Genomic DNA, 16,634 nt, shown 5'->3' with positions numbered 1-16,634 from the left:
CACACTGTTTTGATTACTGTGGCTTTGTATTAAGTTTTAACTTAAAGCGTGACTCTTTCAACTTTGTTCTAACTTTTCAAGATTGCTTTGGCGAGGGACCTTGGGGTCCCTTGAGATTCCATGTGAATTTTAGGATAGATTTTCCTATGTTTGCAAAATATTTAGTTAGGTCTTGATAGGGATTGCATTGAATGTCTAGATAGCTTTGGGTGGTGTTGACGTCTTAACAGCAAGTCTTCCACATGTAGTGGTTTCTGGAAGGTTAGTTGTGGTACGGAATAATCTTTTCAAATTGTTGTACTAAAATTCATTGGTCTGTCTTGCACTTTGAATGGACCTTTAGCCATGCATGGTTATGTAACATCATACATCGCTCATTTGAAAATATCGACGCACTGAATTATGTAGGTCTTTTATTATACCTTATTAAAAAAATCACGAGCTAATCACCACAAGTTATTGAAAAGTCTTTAAACGTTAGGAATCCATCAAGCTTGTGGTGGCAGATACAGATTTTTAAGAATTTAGATATGTGTTTGGCAGCTTGAGTTTTATTATTGTCAACAAATACTCTTGGTTGTATTCTTTCAAATGATAACGTTTATTTAATTCATTTTTGAGAAAATGTCTACCAGATGCTTAAGCCTGAGTAACTATTGTTGGTCAGTTATTTTTTCAGTAAAATATTTTACATAAAAAGGGCTAGTTCAGTTCACAACTCACACATGGAAGACCAACCATCGCACTTTAGTATGCACCAGAAACGTCTCACATGTGCTTTGTATTTCTTCACACAGAATGTTGAGATCTTATCTGAGATCTTATCGAGGGGTTAAGATTTAACGAAGTGAATATTTTAACTGGGCCCAGTACTCCTGTAGTCCCAGCTGCTCGGAAAGTTGAGGTGGGAGGATGGCTTGGGCCCAGGAGTTTGTGGCTGTCGGGAGCTGTGATTGTGACTGTCAGTAGCCATTGCAGTCCAGCCTGGGCACCATGGCAAGACCCCATGTGGTGCCCCTGGTTTGTTTCACTAATGTGTTATACCCATCAGTGCTTTTGTATCTTCAGTTCAAATGTCAGCACAGTTAGAAGAAAAAAGGCAAATAATAGCTTATTATTATTATTCCTTTTTTTTTGGAGACAGAGTCTTGCTCTGTCACCCAGGCTGGAGTACAGTGGCATGATCTTGGTTCACTGCAACCTCAGCCTTCTGGGTTCAAGTGATTCTCCCACCTCAGCCTCCCCAGTAGCTGGGACCACAGGTGTGCGCCACCATGCCTGGCTAATTTTTTGTATTTTTTGGTAGAGACAAGGTTTCACCATGTTGGCCAGGCTGGTCTTGAACTCCTGACTTCGAGTGATCCACTTAGTATTATTATGAAAATAATTTTGATGGCCAGGCGCAGTGTCTCACGCCTGTAGTCCCAGCACTTTGGGAGGCCAAGGTGGGCAGATCACCTGAGGTTAGGAGTTCAAGACCAGCCTGGCCAACATGGCGAAACCTTGTCTCTACTAAAAATACAAAAATTCATTGGGCGTGGTGGCGTATGCCTGTAATCCCAGCTACTGGGAAGGCTGAGGCAGGAGAATCACTTGAACCTGGTAGGTGGAGCTTGCAGTGAGCTGAGATTGCGCCACTGCACTCCAGCCTGGGGGACAGAGCTAGACTCCGTCTCAGAGGAAAAAAAAAAAAAGAAAAAGAAAATAGTTTTGATGCTACAAGACTGCCTAGAAGGGTGTCTACAGACCACACTTAGTGAACTGTTGTCCTAGCACTTAGTCCCTCAAGGCCAGAAGGAGGCTCACAAGTTGGACTCACATGTGATCCTACAGCTCTGTGACATGCTCTTCAAAAATATTGTACAGGTATAATGTAAATCCATGCTCACTACAAAGAAAGCTCAAACAGTACAGAATTAAAGTGAAACTTCCTTGGATTTCTCTGCTTTTTCAAATTCTGCTGTATCCCAGGTTAACATCAGCAGTTTGCTATAAGTCCTTAGATAATTTTTATGTGCATGGACGTCTTACGTACATAACAAATGGCATCATATGGCCTGTATTGTTATATTATTTTCTGTTGGATTGAGTTACTTGAAGTGTCTGGTGTTTACTCTTGAGTAGCCGTTATTCCATCGTAGAAGGCACATATTTTAACTATTTCCTTATTAGCATACACTACAGTTCTTGCCAATTTTTTCCTTTTTTCTTTTTGCTATTAACACACAGATTTAGTGAATACCATTTCATTAAACATATTTTTTTAAGTGTATCTGAAAGATTCTTTTTATTGATGGGAATACTAAGACATAGGGTATGAATATTTAACACTTTAATAATTTTTGCCAAATTACTTTCCAAAATTATACTTCTGTTAACAGTACTTAAGATTGCCCATTTTTCTGATAACATTCATTGATGTTGTCAGTGTTTCCAGTTTTTGCCCTTTACTTAAAGTCAGCTGCTGTATTCTTAGCACAGTGCTTTCTGTGACAGATGTTTCAGATAACAGTGCTTCCTGCCCGCAGGCGCATCTGGCTGCCCTGGTAGCTTTCAGGCTCTCAGGCACCCCTCCCTAATGGACCGACTGGGGTCAAGGGCTCTGAAAATGCTGCCCACCCTGGCCCAAGGGCCTCCTGAACAAGTAGGCTCGGGGTGGGGTTGAGTCCGGTGGCTTAGATGACAAATGGAGGTAGAGGATGCATTCTCGCCTGTTATTTTGATTTTTTTCTCTCCTCACCCTGACCATCACGTTCTCGCCTTTTCCAGCTCAATCCCCAGTCACACTAGCTTCCCAGGGTGAAAATGGTCTCTCTCTCTCACAAAACTTGTTTAGAAATCTAGAAGCATTAAAAAAGAAAAAAAAAAAAAACGAAAACAAAATCTAGAAGCATGCACATGGCTTAGAAAATGCCTTTGTGTTGCCAGATGCAGTTCCCTTGCTTCGACAGTGGCATTCAATGTGCTCTTTTAAAAAAAGAAACTATCTATTCCTTTAACTTTTTTTTGAGATAATAATTACATACAGTGAAATGGACAGATCGTACATATATAATTGAGTGAGTATTGAAAATGTACCACTTGTGTAATCACTGCCTCCATCAGGCTGCAGAAAGTTTCCGTTACCTCTGGAAGTTCCTTATAGTCCCTTCAATCAATTCCTACCCTCGGGAGACAAGCACTGTTCTGATTTCTATTACCATAAATTAGTTTTGTGTGTTCTTGAATTGTAAATAAATGGAATTGTACTGTGTTTATTCTTAAATTGCTGTCATCTTTTGCCCAGGGCTGGGACTAGGGGGAGGCGAGAGAGTGTGGGATCTACACTGCACACCCCGAGAGTGAGATTCTCAGAGCAATCACCTCCTGAAAGTTCGTACGCCGGCATCTATCTTGCTTCACCCTCGTCCTGGCCCTGCTTTTGGACAACAGAGTGCTTTTGAGGTTCATCCCTGTTTTGGGGAGATGAGTGGTATGTTATAATTTATTTTTATTATTTATTTATTTTTTGAGATGGAGTTTCACTCTTGTTTCCCAGGCTGGAGTGGCATGGTGTGATCTCGGCTCACTGAAACCTCCGCCTCCTGGGTTCAAGTGGTTCTCCTGCCTCAGCCTCCCGACTAGCTGGGATTACAGGCATGCACTACCATGCCTGGCTAATTTTTGTATTTTTAGTAGAGACAGGGTTTCACCATGTTGGTCAGGCTGGTCTCGAACTTCTGACTTCAGGTGATCCGCCTGCCTCAGCCTCCCAAAGTGCTGGGATTACAGGTGTGAGCCACCGCGCCCGGCCAAGTGGTTCGTTTTTAACTTGTATGAATCTGCTTGTTTGTTTCCCCGTTTCCTGTCTGAGGACATTTGGGTTGTTTCCCAGTAGCTGGCTATTGTGAGTATAGCTGCGGTTAATTGACATCCACATCTCATGTGCACCTATGTTTTCATTCTCTTGAGTGAGCACCCAGAAGTCAAATTGCTGGGCCTTTTAATAAGCACATGTATAACTTCATAAGAAATTGCCAAACTGTCTTCTGAGGTGGTGGTATGATTTTATGCTCCTACCTGGAATGTATGAGATTCCATTTGCAGTATATTTTCACCAGTATTTGGTGTGGCTGTTTATTTTAAAACATCCTTTAATTATTCCAGCGGCTGTGCGGTGTTACCAGCTTTTGGCTTTAACTCAACGTTACCTAATGACCAGTTCCCTAGTCAGTGAATATGTTGAGCCTTTTCTTTTTTTTTATTTTTTTATTTTTATTTGAGACAGAGTCTCGCTCTGTCCAGGCTGGAGTCCAGTGGCGCGATCTCCACTCACTGCAAGCTCTGCCTCCCGGGTTCACGCCATTCTCCTGCCTCAGCCTCCCGAGTAGCTGGGACTACAGGCGCCCACCACCACGCCCGGCTGATTTTTTGTATTTTTTTAGTAGAGACGGGGTTTCACTGTGTTAGCCAGGGTGGTCTCGATTTCCTGACCTCGTGATCCACCTGCCTCGGCCTCCCAAAGTGCTGGGATTACAGGCGTGAGCCACCGCGCCCAGCCGAGTTCTTTCTTATGCTTAATAGCTTTGTTTTTGTTTTTATTTTTAATTATTATACTTTTAAGTTTTAGGGTACATGTGTACAACGTGCAGATTTGTTACATACGTATACATGTGCCATGTTGGTGTGCTGCACCCATTAACTCGTCATTTACATTAGGTATATCTCCTAATGCTATCCCTCCCCTCTCCCCCCACCCCACAACAGTCCCCGGTGTGTGATGTTCCCCTTCCTGTGTCCATGTGTTCTCATTGTTCAGTTCCCACCTGTGAGTGAGAACATGTGGTGTTTGGTTTTATGTCCTTGCGATAGTTTGCTGAGAATGATAGTTTCCAGCTTCATCCATGTCCCTGCAAAGGACATGAACTCATCACTTTTTATGGCTGCATAGTATTCCATGGTGTGTATGTGCCACATTTTCTTAATTCAGTCTATCATTGTTGGACATTTGGGTTGGTTCCAAGTCTTTGCTATTGTGAATAGTGCCGCAATAAACATAGCTTTGTATCTGTTCCTTGGGAAGTGTCTGTTCTTAGTCTTTTGGGAAATTGTATTGGTTTGTTTTCTTTCTATTATTGATTTTTCCAAGTTCTTTATTCTGGTTACAAGTTTTTCATCCAGTGTATGTCTTGTCAACATTTTTGCCCTGTCTGTGGCTTGTCATTTTCTTTAGTTTTTAGATTATTAAAATACACATGACTACTACTGTAAGATTGACTGTTGTTCTTTTTTTTTTTTTTTTTGAGGCAGAGTCTTGCTCTGTCACCCAGGCCAGGATGCAGTGGCGCGATCATAGCTCACAGCAGCCTCTAACTCCTGGGCTTAAGTGATCCAGCTTCCTGAGTAGCTGGGAATACAGGTGTGAGCCACCACACCTGGCTAATTTTTTCTTTTTTGTAGAGATAGGGTCTCGCTATGTTGCCCAGACTGGACTTGAACTTGTGACCTCAAGCAGTTCTCCCACACTGGCCTCTCAAAGGGCTGGGATTATAAGTGTGAGCCACCATGCCCTGCCGATTGTCTGTTTTAAAGTGTTTAATTTGGTGGTTTTTAGTATATTTGTAAGGTTGTACACTCATACTCACTGTCTAATTCCAGAACATTGTCATGGTCCCCAAAGGAAGCCCAGTTGGCCGAAATTCCCTGTTCTCCTTTCCCCAGCCCCTGGCAGCCACTCCTCTGCTCTTTGTCTCTTGGTTTGCATGTTCTGGACATTGTGTGTCAGTGGAATCGCACCATAGGTGACCTCTGTGCTGGCGCCCTCCTCTCAGCACGTTCTCAAGGGGCGTCTACCCTGTGGCACGGATCAGCGCTCCCTTCCACCACATGGCGTGTGATCATACCCTGTTGTGTCATCAGAGCTCATTTCAGTGACCCGTTCATCAGCTGTAGACGTTTGTGTTGTTTCACTTTCTGGCTATTACGAACATTCAAGTACAGATGTTTGTATGAGACCTTTTTATTTTTCACTTCTCTTGAGTGGAAACACTGGGTTACATGGTAGCTCTTTAACTTTTTTAGGAATTGCCAAACTATTTTCCATAGTAACTACGCCATTTTACATTCCCATCAGCAGTATATAAAGATTCCAGTTTCTCTGAATTTTTAAACCTTATTATGATGTCTTTTTTCTTATGGTTATCCTCGTGGGTGTGGAGCGGTATCTTAAAGTGGATTTTTTTTTTTTTAATGACTGCATGATTTTTCATTGGACGGATATAGCGTAATTTAAACAATGACTTACCGTGGGACAAAAAATTATTTCCAGTTACATTTTATAATCTTCATTGTTTTTATCAGTAGGAGTTTATTTTTTTAATGGGATTTTATTTTTTATTTCAATAGTTTTTGGGGAACGTGGTGTTTGATTGCATGGAAAAGCTCTTTAGTTGTGGTTTCTGAGATTTTGGTGCACATGTCACCCAAGCAGTGTATACTGTACCCAATGTGTAGTCTTTATCTCTCACCCCTTTCCCCTGAGTCCCCAGAGTCCGTTATATTGCTCTTACACGTTTGTGTCCTCATAGCTTAGCTCCTGCTTATAAGTGAGGACATGAGATGTCTGGTTTTTCCATTCCTGAGTTTCTTCACTTAGAAGAATGGTCTCCAACTCCATCCAGGTTGCTGCAATTGCCATTATTTCATTCTTTTTTATGGCTGAGTAGTATTCTATGATATATATATATAGACCACATTTTCTTTATCCACTCGGTTGATGGGCGTTTAGGCTGGTTCTGTATCTTTTCAGTTGCGAATTGTGCCGCTGTGAACATGCGTGTGCACATGTCTTTTTCATAGAATGACTTCTTTCCTCTGTAGGATTGCTGTCTCAAACGGTAGCTCTACTTTCAGTTCTCGAAGGAATCTTTGTACTGTTTTCCGTAGTGATTGTACTAGTTTACATTCCCACGAGCAATGTAAAAGTGTTCCCTTTTCACTACATCCATGCCAACATCTGTTATTTTTTGATTTTTAAATTATGGCCATTCTGGCAGGAGCAAGGTGGTATCTCATTGTGGTTTTGATTTGCATTTCCCTGATAATTAGTGACATTTAGCAGTTTTTAAATCTTATGTGCTTTTTAATTTGTATTTCTCATGGCTAACGTGAAACTGTGTGGAGACGTCAGTGGCCGCATAGAACAGAGACACAAACATTACAGAATTAGTTCAGAAAAGTCACGAAACAAGTAAAAAACAACTACAGCTAGCAGCACCAGCAGCCAGCCCTGGCAAGGGCAGAGAATCTGATTTCCAGAGTTGCCGCAAAAATCAGAAGACGTGCAAGAAGCAAGAAAGTATAATTCATACATGGTGGAAAAAGCAATCAGTAGAAGCAGAATATCAATAAAAAGAAACTATAAAGAGAAACCACATAGAAATTCTACAGATGAAAAGTACAGCAACTGAAATGAAAATTCGCTAGATAAGCTCACCAGCATATTTGAGCAGCAGAAGAAAGAATCAGCAAACCTGAAGATAGGTCCGTCAAGATTCTCCAGTAAGGGGAATAAAGCAGAGAGAGAAGAAAAATGAAGACAGGATACGTGCTCTCTCCACTTCTCTTCAGCATTGTGCTGGAGGCTCTACCCTGGACGTTTATTCAAGGAGAGGAAATAGAAGACATCCAGATTGGAAAGGAAGAAGAAAACTGTCTCTATTTGTGGAAGACAATGATTTTATACATTAAAAAACTGAAAGATACACATTTACAAAATTATTAGAGCTAATAAACAAGTTCAACAAAGTTGCAGGATACAACATCAATATTTAATATTATCTTATATTTAATATAAGATAATGTTTAATATTAGACGTTAGCAGTGAACAATCCGATAACAATTATTATCCCCAGAGATATTTTGTCTAATTTTCTCATTGGCATTTTACTTTGTTTCAGATGCTACAGAAACAAGCCCAGTTTCCTTGACAGTTGCACTATTTTTATTATAAAACCTCACTAGACATTTCACATTTGAAAACTCTGAGTCGTAAATTAACCATGGCCATCAAGTCTCTGTGATCTGTGGACAGTTTTTCGTTTGCCTCTAATGCTTGTCTGGAAGGTCGGCATGCTTTAGGTTAGAGTCTCTATCTTCAGCAAAGGCCAGTCTCAGAATGAATATTAGCCAGAGATTTCCTGAGATACCTGGAACTGGGGAGTCCTTGATGAGGGGCTCCGGTGCATGCTGGGCCAGGTGGTGGCCACTCCGCCTTTGCCTTCATTTCCTGCTTGCTCAGAGCTTCAAGGTGAGCAGGAGGGAGAACCCAGGGCCCTCACAGGCGTTTCCGAGCCTGTGCGCAACACGCGCGGACATGGCCCCTTAGAATCTCAGTCCCCATAGACAGCTCATTTCTTAGCTTGTCTGTGTCAGTGTTTTGGCGAGTCTTTTGTTTGCCACTGCTGTCACTCAGACATTTGTGATGTTGAAGTGGTTGACAGACTCATCCCCCGACCAAGTTTTTGCCCTGGGAGAGATTAGGGGAGGTCAAATCAAGACAGGACTTTCTTTTCTTTCTTTTTTTTTTTTTTTGAGACGGAGTTTAGCTCTTGTTGCCCAGGCTGGAGTGCAGTGGCACAGTCTTGGCTCACTGCTACCTCCGCCTCCCAGGTTCAAGCGATTCTCCTGCCTTGGCCTCCTGAGTAGCTGGGATTACAGGTGCCTGCCGCCACGCCCAGCTCATTTTTTGTATTTTTAGTAGGGATGAGGTTTCACCATGCTGGCCAGGCTGGTCTCAAACTCCTGACCTCGCAGTCCGCGTGCCTCGGCCTCTCATAGTGCTGGGATTACAGGCATGAGCCACCGCGCCCGGTCTAGACTGATTTTTCAAGGCCACCATGGAGTTGTGATGTGGGGGCTGGGACCAGGGTGAGTTAAAATGCCCCAGGCTCACTCTTCTTGAGAGCCACCTCATTTTCTTGACTAAATGTTCCCAGATTGCTGTAAGCCTTTGGTTAGTTTTCAGAGTTCAAAAAGCTGATTCTGACCGTTTAGTCGCTTCTGTTGCTTTTATGGCAGAGTGAACTTCCACAGGCTCCTACTGTAACATTTTTACTGAGTTCTTAATGGTGTTTTGGATGAGTAAAAATTTTTGATTTTGATGAAATCCAATTCATCAATTTTTTCTTTTGTGATAGTAGTTTTTCTTTTTTTTCTTTTCTTTTCTTTTTTTTTTTGAGACTCTCTCTGTGTCGCCTAGGCTAAAGTGCAGTGACGTGATCTCAGCTCACTGCAACCTCCGTCTCCTGAGTTCAAGTCATTCTCCTGCCTCAGCCTCCCAGGTAGCTGCGATTACAGGCGCCCGCCACCACACCCGGCTAATTTTTGTACTTTTAGTAGAGACAGAGTTTCGCCATGTTGGCCAGGCTTGTCTTGAACTTCTGACCTCTGGTGATCTGCCTGCCTTGGCCTCCCAGGGTCCTGGGATTACAGGCATGAGCCATCGTGCCCAGCCTAATTTCTGTGTTTTAAGAACTGTTCCATTTCATGGTTGCAAATTTATTTTATGTTTTCTTCCTATACATTTGGGTGAATTCCCCTCTTCTTGAGGTCCTCCCGGTATCCTGAGGTTCCTGTCTTTCCAGCAAGTGGTCTTAACCGTCTGGATGATGGGAGAGTTTTGTTGCTGTTGGCCGCATATGCACAGCCATCTTTGACCCTTCAGAGTGGTTTGTCATTCTTTATTGAGTGAGCATTGTTTTCAGATGACATGCAGGTAAGGCACTGGTTGTACGGTTTGTCCAATTCTATCACATTAAAAAGGAGGAAGGGTTCTTATTGAACCTACTGCTATGAAAATTAAGGAGACTCAGTAAGAGTTTCTGAATTCTGGGATACCAGTGAAGGTCAGTGATCATTTGAAATATTTCATTTTTATCAAAGCTGAGTTCAACAAATTGTTGTAGGTTAAATAGCTTAAGAAGAAAGCTCAATCACTTCCCCTTGTATCCAGAAAATAGAACATAAAACCAATATCCACAAATAACCTAAATAAAACGTCCCTCTTCAGTTCATTTAGTTCTGTGTAATTACTTCTTATCCTGTTAGATCTAGGGTTTATAACCTCATGAAACCATTGCTTCTTGCCTGAAGTGAATTTGGAAATGTGGACTCAACCTCCTGGTGTGTTTGAAAGTGGTGTAAGTGTCGCTGTTGCCTCCTGAGCCTGTCCCCACAGGTCTCAGTCGTGGAGATGTCGGCTGCAGTCCTTCTCCAGAGCCACTGAGACCGCCCTTCTTGCTGAAGATGCAAACTCTGGCCTATGAGTTTATCCCGAGCTTTCAGGCAGGTGTTTTCAGAGTCAAACAGAAACTGTTCATGGATGACAAAGACTTGATGGCAAAGGTTAATTTCTTACTGATAATTTTTAAGTGTGAAATGCCTGATGAGGTTTTATACAATTTTCAAACATGAAATGTCTGATGTGGTTTTAATAATAATGCAACTAATGAGGAAATTGGGTTGTTTCTGTGGCATCCAAAACAAAGATAAAAAGGCGATTAAAAAATTAGACAAAATATTACTAAGGATAATGATTCAGCCTGTTTCAAAGAAGTCAGTGGATGTTAACATCAGATTCATTGAAATGGGTGAACATAATTTTTATGAAGAAAACAGTCTTGAGATGTGTAATGTTGAGACAAAATATTCCCAGAATATATCAAAGCATATCCAATGAAGAGATTGGGTAAGTCTGAGATAGAGTGAACCATTTTTGATTTCATAAAACCTCACGAATACATCTGCTATACATGAATGCATAGCACTAGGCCACTTGAGAACCAGTGGCCTAGAAAGTGCCAGATTCAAATTAAAGAAGTAATGTGGCTAATCATTTTAGGTCTTTGAAATTGTGGCTATAACACTATGTTGTTACTGCCTGATATCAGGGAGAGCACTTGAAGGACGGATACAGAAAAACTTGACCAGACTATTTCATAAGCATTTTGGTCTGTGTTTCTCCTGACATTAAAACATATTATGGAATGCGAAGGCATTGACAGATCTCCAGGGATTTCCACTGAAGCGCACCGTTTCCGAAATACGTCTTTTAATAACATATTAGCGATTCACAGTTCACCTGGAGAAGGCTGGGTGTCTCTTCTGATTTCACAACCCTGGCCACACAGCTCACCAAGCAAACAGCTATTACTAGCATATGTTTTTTAAAGGAGATCTTGCCTATCTTTTGATCAATTTAGTCCTAAGAATTTTGTATTATTGATGATAGAGTAGAATTTTGAAGAATGTCACCTTTCCAATATTTGCTGTTATTGCATAGACACAGTATAGTTTAGTATGTTGACAGTGTCATGTGACTTTGCTGGATTCTAGTGTACAGACACAGTATAGTTTACTATGTTGACAGTCTCCTGTGACTTTGCTGGATTCTCGTGTATAGAGACAGTATAGTTTTAGTGTTTTGACAGTGTCCTGTGACTTTGCTGAATTCAGTCTTAATGCCAGTAAGTTTTTTTTTTTAAGATTCCTTAGGCTTTTTTGTGTAAAAAAAGCGCTATTTGCAAATAAAGACAGTTTTACTTCTTCCTCTTGAGCTTTATACCTTTTGTTTCTTTTTTATCGCATTATTACATTGGCTGGGACTTCTGGTATGACGTGAAATAGCAGTGGTGATAGCAGATAGCTTGTTCTTATTTTTGATCTGGGGGAAAATGTTCAATATTTCACTCTTTTATTTTTATTTTTTTTCCTGGAGATGGAGTCTCACTCTTCACCCAGTTTGGAGTGCAGTGGCGGAATCTCGGTTCACTGAAACCTCTGCCTCCCAGGTTCCAGTGATTTTCCTGCCTCGGCCTCTCTAGTAGCTGGGATTATAGGCATGTGCCACCATGCCCAGCTAATTTTTGTATTTTCAGTAGAGATGAGGTTTTGGCACGTTGGCCAGGCTGGTCTCGAACTCCCAACCTCAAGTGATCTGCTCACCTTGGCCTCCCAAAGTGCTGAGATTACAGGTGTGAGCCACTGCACCCAGACTCATCCTTAGACTCGTATTTAATTTTAAAAATGTACAATGCAGACAGGATGGCTGATGATAGTCCTTTTTTCCTGCCTGATTTTGGTTATTTGTGCCTTTTCTCTTCTCTCAGTATCTTCAGATGTCTACCAACTTTATTAGCCTTTTAAAGCAACTGATGTTTGACTTGGTTGATTTCTCACCTTTGTATTTCTTCCATCTGGTTTTAATCTTTATTTCCTGTCTTCGGGTTTCTTTTGCATGCTTACGAAACTTCCTGGGTGATTGTGTGGGATGGCCTGGACGGAAGCGACGGGCTTCAGGAGGAGGATGAGCCCCACCCCTTCTGTGGTGGGAATTCCTGAGCGCTGTTGGGCTGCACGTGGCTCCTACTTTGGCAGTCATTCAACAAGCCTGAGGAATGTGGCTTACTGGTAAAATAGAAAAGTATGTTGCCAGAGTTTTTCTAGGACCCATTTGGGGATGGAGAGGATGGTAGATTGAATACATACACCTACCTTCTTCTTTCTGAAACCTCAAACTGCAGTGAAAAGTGTGGTGGTTTTTTTTTTTGGTTTTTTTTTTTGGCAAAGGGTCGTGTGAATAAGGAGAAAGTAAAGTCATAGCATTCCTATTTCAGAAGCTGGAATGTATATTGGAGAGTTGGTGTTGGACTTAGCTGACTTGAGAAAACCAAATGCTAATTTGGGAGTGGGGAAAGCTGAGAGCTAGCTTGATCTGTGCTGCAGAGTTTTGACCACGCTTGGGAGCTGTGACTGCTTACTTCCAGAGTGGCCACATGAGGACATAAGAGTGTGTTGTGAGCCAGCTGCTCAGAGGCCCTGGTCCCTGCTCAGCCCGGTGCACTGGGGCGGGCATTAGGCGTGCTGAGCAGGCGGTAAAGCCAATGGTCGTGCACTTGGCGCTTTTCGGGACGGGGTGCCTTACAGACCACGGTAAGTGAACTCTGTGTGACCGCCGAGATGACCAGCTTTGTCCCCACTCAGCATTGAGTCCGGGCTGGTGGAGCATTGTCCACTAAGCAAGAGTAGAAGGGCCTCCTGTGGGGACTGAGACTATCCAGAGGGAGGACAGAAAGGCACCGAAGGCGCCATCTCACAACTCTTTTGCCATGAAACTTACAGGTGGCCGTCACAGTCGCTCACTCAGAGCCTCCTAGACATCTGAAGGAGTCTCTGATATAAAAGGTATAGACCAAGCAAACAGAGAAACAGCGCAGAGGAAATGGAAATTATGCGAGGGTAACACTTCTAGGAAGAAACCTCTCATAAGCATCCTCAGTGAGATAAAAGTAGTTACTTTAACACGAGAAGATAATGAAACAAGAAACATGTCCTCTGGAAGAAGAACATTCGGTGAACAAGAAGAGTTCTGGGAAATTAAAACTATGTGAACAGATGCGGGGAAAAAATCAGTGTTAGTGTCAGAAAAGTTAAGGAAATCCAGAAAGCAAAAAAAGATCAAACAGGAGAAACGGAATATACTCTGAGGATCGGGTTCTGTGGACCATATTCAACAAGTACAGCAAAGAAATGGCGGGGAGGACAGCATAATGAAACAATTCAAAAACACTTTCTTAGAGCGTAATCGTCTTGTAGACTGAAGGAGCCATTAAATACCCAGTCCAGTGGACGAACGTCTGTGATCAAAGACCATTGCCATGGCATGTTGCTGTGACCCCATATATTAGGGTAAAGTCATGATCCTACACACTTTCAGAAGGATGAGAATAGGTTACATACAAAGCGGGAATCAGGATGGCTTTGTGCTTCTAAACAACAGCATTGCAATTTAGTGCAGAGTAAAGCAATGTGGTCTAGAGTTGCAGGAAAATAATTTTCAGCCTTTGATTCTATACCCAGTGAAACTAACAGTCACATGAGAGAGCAGACTAAAGGCACGATGGAGATTTATTTGCAAAGTCTTTAAAAAAACTCAGTCTTCCTGGCCAGGCACGGTGCTTCATACCTGTAATCCCAGCACTTTCAGCGGCTGAGGTGGGAGGATCACTTGAGCGTAGGAGTTGGAGACCATTATGGGTAATGGTATAGGAGAGTGAGACCCCATCTGTCCAACAACAACAACAACAACAACAACTGGGTGTGCCGGCCTGCTTGTAGTCCTAGGTACTCAGGGTGCGGAGGGCTGAGGCAGGAGGATCGCCTGAGCCCACGAGGTTGAGGCCACAGTGAGCTATGACCATACCACTGCACCCCAGCCTGGGTGGCAGAGTGAGACCCTCTCTTAAAAACAAGTTATCTCCCTCAAATCTTTTTTCAGAAAGCTACTGGAGGGTGCATTGTACTAAGGAAGAGAGAGAGAGACTGATGACCGAGGAAGGATTGGAACGCAGGGAGCAGGATATCCATCACTGGGGGAGAGCAGCTGGAGACAATGCCTGTGCCCGGGCAGACAGTGCTCAGTCACCAGAGCAGGAAGTGGTGCTGAGAAAGTCTCCCCAAAGATGAGATTGCCAGGCAGCATGGTGCCGGGTGCGCATGGACGTCTCCAGAGGAGATTTGAACAGTTTAAAGAGCCAGGGTGGAATGAGCGATAGACAGACAGCTAAGCAAGTGAAAAACCCCTTCTCCTGTTAGCTTGAGGGGAAACAAAGTAGGAAGGAGTTGGAAGTCACCATGCTTTCCTGTGTGGCCTCAGTGTGAGTGGTTGAGCACCCAGTTTTGTGCTCAGCTAGATGCTGGGCTCAGCCAGATGCGGGGCAGCTAGAGCTGTAGTGATGGTGGTACCTGCGGGGCGGCAGAGGGGTGATGGGAGCAGAGCCGTGGCCGCCTTTTCCATCCCGAGAAGTCACAGGTAATGCCCCAAACTGAAGAATTAGGAAAGTGGCAATGAAAGCCTATTGTCTAGAGGAAGGGAGGTCCATTTCAACATAATTGACTCCAATAACTTAAGAGTGTTTGCTTCTGAGGCTGGGAACTGGGCCAGGAGATGCAGAGTGGAGTTGGGGGTGGCTGCTTGCCATAACAAGCCTTGTAGTTTGACTATGTACACTTTGTTTATGTAACTTCACGAGGAATACGTATAAATGGAAGAAAAGGAGATTCGACTGGGAATGCCAGGGGCATGCTAGCAGGTGCTGTAGTCCCAGCCAGAGGCGTGTGTGCAGGGTGCCTGGCACCGTCTGGGGTCTTCTGTGTGCACAGACCGTGGTGTGCACGCTGCCAGGAGCCATCCGATGGGGGCAGCCTCGAGCACCTCTGACTTCGCCCCACGGGAGCCCATCTGGGGCTCCAGCCTCGACCTGGCAGCCAGCAGGGCCGGGATGGGACTGCCGCCAACCATGTGGGTTCTCAGCTGTTTAGGGCCTCGGTCCTCTATCCCTTACCTCTGTCCCACGGAGACCCGTGCGAGGGCCCATCAGGCACTTGAGCTGGAACCACGAGGACTACTGACGGCTTTGCTGGATGCTGCTGGGAAGTTGAGCCGGCCAACGTGGCGAGCGGCTGCGCCTGGGCTGCCCCGTCCTGGTGGCAGTGCCCTCTCGTTTCCTGTTCTGGGAAGCACACGGTGCAGGCAGTGTTTGTGCCTTTTCCCAGAGGAGCCCTTTGTCCTGAGGAGGCGTGGATGTTCTCTGGAGACGCGGGGCCTTTCGCGCCAGCACCATGACTTCCTGCTGCTGGGCCCTGGGCCTTGTGCGGAGTCGAGGCCTGCAGGGGCGAGAGTCAGACGAGAGTTCACATGGGATTCTGCAGCTTCCCAGCGGTGTGATCTTGAGCCAGACACGTCCCACCTGAGCCTCGTGTACTTGTCTGTCAAATGGGAACGGCCGTGGTGTCTCACAAGGTTGTGAAGAATGAAAGCCGTGTGGTGAGGAATAATGGCAGAGAACACTCACCGGGCCCTTTCCAGCTGCTGCTCCAAGCACTTCCTGGGCCTTCACTCCGGCAGTCCTCCCTGCCACCCTTTGAGGTGGGGGCACTGTTGTCATACTCATTTTATGAGTGAGGAAGTACAGGCAGGAGAGGTTAGCAGCTGTCCTGAGGACTCACAGCCGGTGAGCGGCCGGGATCTGAACCCACACAGCACCGTGTTGCATTGCCGTGTGCTCTTCCCATCAGACTTAGGCCTTGTGGTGATGAGCTTGTGTGTCTATTCCAGGGACCCTCCAGATGTGGCTGATTTCTGGCATCTCTTCCCGGTCTGGTCTTGGGCCGCGTGATCTTGTGGCCCCTTTGGCAGCCTGCATGGTGCCCTCTTACTGGGCACGGTGAGGCCTCAGGAACGCAGCAGCTCCGTCCTCCAACTGCTGGGCTTCTCTGCTGTCCTTTGCACGGCAGAGGTGACCCATATGTGGCCCATCTCCACCCTCCAGCTGCTGGGCTTCTCTGCTGTCCTTTGCACGGCGGAGGTGACCCATACGTGGCCCTTCTGTAATCCGCCAAGCACTTTTGGGGGTAAAGTTGAGGAATCTTTGTAGGGCGTGTGCGCACGTGTGTGCACGCCCTGGCTCCAGCACCACAGTGTTGACAGTCCTGTGAGCCTGCTGGGTAAGAGTCTGGGTTGAGACCTGCTGCCTCCTTTGGCTGTGTGGCCTCAGGCAGGTTGTGGAACTGCACCCATGTTTTTATCTCTAAATTG

General features: G+C 44.4%; 1 protein-coding gene across 4 annotated transcripts in view; it reads left to right on the top strand.

Annotated features, from left to right (window-relative positions):
- MAD1L1 (mitotic arrest deficient 1 like 1) overlaps positions 1–16,634 on the top strand; it is a 405,930-nt gene that overhangs the window by 45,488 nt on the left and 343,808 nt on the right. Inside the window, exon 1 of one of the 4 annotated variants that reach the window (XM_032145963.2) lies at positions 12,442–12,461. The exons of the other annotated variants lie outside the window; for them this stretch is intronic. The gene's annotated coding sequence lies outside the window, so the exon portion shown is untranslated. Of the gene's footprint in view, positions 1–12,441; positions 12,462–16,634 lie in introns of those variants that run through there. 4 annotated transcript variants of the gene reach the window in all.

This window comes from Hylobates moloch, unplaced genomic scaffold, assembly GCF_009828535.3.
Source record: "Hylobates moloch isolate HMO894 unplaced genomic scaffold, HMol_V3 SCAFFOLD_24, whole genome shotgun sequence".
Lineage (NCBI taxonomy): Eukaryota > Metazoa > Chordata > Mammalia > Primates > Hylobatidae > Hylobates > Hylobates moloch.
This window is presented reverse-complemented; position numbering and strand designations above follow the sequence as displayed.